The sequence below is a fragment of the Alternaria conjuncta genome (assembly GCF_024043145.1).
Source record: "Alternaria conjuncta strain BMP 0040 chromosome Unknown scaffold_58, whole genome shotgun sequence".
NCBI classification, from domain to species: domain Eukaryota; kingdom Fungi; phylum Ascomycota; class Dothideomycetes; order Pleosporales; family Pleosporaceae; genus Alternaria; species Alternaria conjuncta.
Window position 1 is genome coordinate 13,185 of NW_026250147.1, and position 5,086 is coordinate 18,270.

Sequence of the window (5,086 nt, forward strand, 5' to 3'; positions counted from 1 at the left end):
ACTAGGCAATAAGGTTTTACCTTTACAAGAGGTTTAGGTTAAAAACTTATTACTGTAAAAGAGCCACCTTTTTCTGTTTGTTTATTTTTTTTCATTGAAAAAAAAGAAACTATAAAATGAAATAAATAACTTTACTTCCTAACTAGGCCAGTTAAGGACTTATTGAGACCAAACATGGTTGCTCAAACCTGTAAACCATTGAAAGCGGTGCTAACCATCACCTCATTCCATGTAAGTTATCCTGTAATTGAAATGGTGGCGCGTGATATTCAGGAAGTCCACCAATGGGATTATATAGAACTTAATAGTAATGTTATGGGTATACTCTAAAACAAAACCCAAGTTAATCGTTATGAAAATATATAACCTGTTAAAAAATCCTATGCATTAGATAAAATTTAATAGTAATGTTGTGGGTATACTCTAAAACAAAACCCAAGTTAATCGTTATGAAAATATATAACCTGTTAAAAAATCCTATGCATTAGATAAAATTTAATAGTAATGTTGTAGGTATACTCCAAAATAAAACCCAAGTTAATCGTTATGAAAATAGATAACTCTTTTTATTATTTACAGCTTATTTCTCCTTAATTTTCTTTAGCTCAATGGTTTATTGCTATAGTTTCTTTTTTTCTGTTTGTTTATTTTTTTTTTTTCATACCCCCCCTCTCTTCTGCAAGCAGGGAACCTTAAAGGGTTCCCGTGAGGGAAAGGTCAGTCCCCTTTTGGGAACTGTTTGTTTATTTTTTTTTATTGAAAAAAAGAAACGAAAAAAGGTAAGCAAAAGAAAAAAAGTACCGCAAGCTTGCGGGCAGGGTAAAAATATACAGGGTTTTAAATAAACTATTTTACATTTACATAGTATAATACTTTTATGAGATAATAAGAAAGATTCTTATTAGTTTAATGGTAGAACAAGATACTTCTAATATCTGAATCTAAGTTCGAGTCTTAGATAAGAATAACGATTTCTATAGTAATAGCTATTCATTTAATAAGATAGCTAGATTTATCTTATTAAAAAAAAATTCTTATTAGTTTAATGGTAGAACAAGATATTCCTAATATCTTAATCTAAGTTCAAGTCTTAGATAAGAAAGATCGTTAGAACGAATAGGTTTTACTTTACAATAGTAGTTAGTTAGGTAATAAATAGTACTTTACATTTTTTTATTTGAGTTTGATGATGGCTCTGAGTGAACGCTATGTAAATGCTTGACACATGCTAATCGAACGTCAATATTTAATTTAGATAAATTATGTATATTGAAGTGGTGTACAGGTGAGTAAGTGGTATTATGGCTACCTAAGAGTAAGGCAAAATAAATCCCTTATAATAACAATTTATTATTATGTATTAATACTAGATCTAATCACCCAATGGTCGATTATATCTAAAAGGTTAGGTATAAAGGTTAATAATAGTAAGAATAAATGTGTTTAAAAAGAAATAGTATTTCGCTCTTAGTTGATTATTAATAACCATCGGACAAGTAGTAAGTATGGTAATGGCATATTTAGCTTATGTCCGTAGTCAAGACTGAGAGGTCTATTGACCACACTGGGTCTGAAAAAACCCCAGTGCGTGTAGTACAGCAGTGAGGAATTTTGGTCAATGGCCTAACGGCTGAACCAGCAACTTGCAGGAATGAGAGTTAATATAATAAGTTATTAACTTGCTTGACTAGGTCTTATAAAGTTCTGGATAAAGCTTATTATGAAAACTTTATATCCATAGGTCTCGACCAAATCTTGTGCCAGCAGTCGCGGTAAGACAAGGGAGACGAGTGTTATTCATCTTTAACAGGTATATAGGGTACCTAGACGGTGTGCAATGGCTTACATAAGTACCTGGTACACTTGAGTTTGATATGTGAGAGGAATATGTCGGAATTGTTGGAGGAAAGATGAAATTTTTTGATACCAATAGGACCGGTAACGGCGAAGGCAAACCTCTATGTACATGTACTTGCTATTTCTCTAGTATAAAGAGGAAAAGAGCAATGTACTATAACTGACGTTGAGGGACGAAGGCTCAGATAGTGAAGAGGATTAGATACCCCCGTAACCTGGGCAGACAATGATGAGTGCCATAGGTTGGCTTTAAGGCGGAACTATAAATGAAAGTGGAAGCACTCCACCTCAAGAGTAATGTGGCAACGCAGGAACTGAAATCATTAGACCGTTTCTGAAACCAGTAGTGAAGTATGTTATTTAATTCGATAATCCGCGAATAACCTTACCACAATTTGAATGACCTAAAATATTTTTTAAATTTTTAGACCACATGCGTTGCATGGCTGTCTTCAGTTAATGTCGTGAGATTTGGTTAGGTCCATTAAATTAACGTAAACCCTTGTTTTATTTATTAAGATAAAGCAGCTCTCCGCTTACAATTGGATGTGATAATAGGGACTAAGACAAGTCATCATGGCCTTAATATTGTGGGCTATAGACGTGCCACATATGCCTTTACAAAGGGATGCAATAATGCGAATTGGAGCTAATCCCTAAAACAGGATAAAGTATGGATTGTTGTCTGAAATTCGACTGCATGAAAAAGGAATTACTAGTAATCGTGAGTAATCACATCACGGTGAATTTTATCTCAGATAGGTACTAACCACTCGTCAGGCGCTGAAAGGAGTATGTGCAATAAGTTTGGTGGCTGCGGATTGCTAGTCTAAATGTACAGGTTTAGATCTTTTGGCAGAAATATCTTCGTATGCGTGACTCTGATTGGTGTTAAGTCGAAATACGGTTCGGGTTGGGGAACTAGCCCGGGAATAATTAATATTAACGATACACCCAAAAAAAAGTCTGTGCAAGGAGCATAAATTATTATAGATTTATATGGTTAAAATCCATAAACATCTGTGCAAATAGCATAAATTGTTAGTTATTTATATGGTTCAAATCCATAAACAGGCTCATAGTAAGTTTATATTATCTAGTCCCCAAAAGGGGACTGACCTTTCCCTTACGGGAACCCCTTAAGGTTCCTGTTTGTTTCTTTTTCTGTTTGTTTATTTTTTTTCATTGAAAAAAAAGAAACTAAAAAAGAAACTAAAGGAACCCCGCAGGGTAGATCTGGACCCTTAAAGGGACCATCCCCCCCCCCTTCTTGTTTTTTTATAGGCCCTCTCCCCCGCAAATTTGCGGGGGAGAGAGGGGGTCCAAACAGCTATGAAATAACGTCGAAAAAAAAAAATATCCCTGCCGGGATGAGCCCTTACTTTTTTTTGAATATATATATTCAAAAAAAAAGTTAGGGGATGTTGTCTTCCCAAAAGGTCAGCCCTAACTTTTTTTTGAATATATATATTCAAAAAAAAGTAAGGGATAGGGGACCTATCTATTCGAATAGTAAAGGTTGAGGGTGTGCAGACTTCTTTCGAGAGTCTGTACTGCTAATTAGCAAATGTTCCTTACTTTTTTTTTTATATAGTATGATATCTTTAAAAAAAAAATTAGACCTAAGAATATCTCCATCCGCTTATCTGGTGAGATTCCAGATAATGGTGGTCACTAGTTCCAACTAGTGCGATGATATTTAGCCGCCATTTGTAAAGTCTTATGGTGCCTATACAGTTAGGGTTAAGCGGTCACTCATATAAGTAACAAACTAACTAGATAAAACTTTGAGTTTGAGAGACAGCTTACTCTTGTTTTTTTTATTAATTAATTAATAAAAAAGGTCGGGAAGACCGGCGTGCAGGTCACATATGTTCAGAATTCCTGGGTATACTTGACTTGCGCCAGCTGGTTCCAATCACTTCTAAGGTTACCTTAAAAGGGTAGCGATGTCTTGAGCTATGGAAGTTTTTGGGTTTTGGAACAGACATGTGTATAGGATATAGCTAAAATATATGCTCCATGTGGGCAGGGTTCCGATAAATATGCAGGTCCTCTTGGACCCAGGACCCCTTAAAAATCCGAGTGCTGGAATTGGTAGACAGGACAAATTTAAGCTTTGTTGACGTTATGTCGTGAACGTTCAAGTCGTTCTTCGGATAAAAGGTACACGAAAAACCTCGTCAAGTTAAAAGGGATAAGACCTCTACACTAAGACTTTAAAGGTTAGCCCCGGCGTCTTCTCAGCGCAGCAGCCTCAGTCTTGTTTTCTTCTTACTTTTTTTTTTACTATATTTATATATGTAAAAAAAAAGTTAAATAACACGCTGAGGAACTTTTTTTTGATATATATTTGATTTTTCTTTTTTTTTTTCGACGCAATTTATTTAAATAAATTGCTATAAAAAAAAGTAAAAAGTAAGCAAAAAAGACTGGGGCTGCGTATTACTTTTTTTTATGTCGTTATATTTTTAGGCCCCCCCCCCCCTCTCCAGCTTTTTTTTTATTTATATAAATAAAAAAGCAGAAGAGAGAGGGGGTCCAAACCGAAAGGAGAGTTCCTTTATTGGTAAGAAGGGTTGAGCTGTAAACTCAATAGTATTACGCTTTTAAGAGTTCGAATCTCTTGTCTCCTATGAAAGAAACAAACAGAATGAAATGTTTATTTTGTATTATAAATATAATTCGAATATAGTTAGTTAACTATACATATATTACATATGTATAATAGTTTTTATAGACCCATGGTAGAGTGGAATACTTTTACTATTATAATAAATGTTCGATTTTAAAGGGTTGCATTATTTAAAAACAGGTTATGTCCACTATTTTTGCAATGTAAGTGAATTAAAAGAGCCTTTGGATTTTTGAGTTTAATTACTTAACACATTTAATTATTTATTTACCAACTTTTTTTTTTACATATATTATAATATATGTAAAAAAAAAAGTAATACGCAGCCTCAGTTTTCGAAACGTTGCTTACTTTTTTCTTTTTTTTTCTAGCAATTTATTTAAATAAATTGCGTCGAAAAAAAAAAGAAAAATCATATATAACCCCCCCCCAAAAAAAAAAGTTCCTCAGCGTGTTATTTAACTTTTTTTTTTACATATATAAATATAGTAAAAAAAAAGTAAGAAGAAAACTGAGGCTGCTGCGCTGAGAAGACGCCGAGGCTAAATTTATTTCAAACTATGGTACAAATAATTATAGAGGGCAGTTTATACC

General features: G+C 33.7%; 2 non-coding genes across 2 annotated transcripts; both read left to right on the forward strand.

The window, feature by feature from the left end:
- The first annotated feature begins 895 nt into the window (after window positions 1-895).
- Window positions 896-966, forward strand: J4E85_011743. Its single transcript has one exon. It is a non-coding gene; the product is annotated as a tRNA-Arg (tRNA).
- A 65-nt stretch (window positions 967-1,031) lies between these two features.
- Window positions 1,032-1,102, forward strand: J4E85_011744. The gene has a single exon. It is a non-coding gene; the product is annotated as a tRNA-Arg (tRNA).
- The last annotated feature ends 3,984 nt before the right edge of the window (window positions 1,103-5,086 follow it).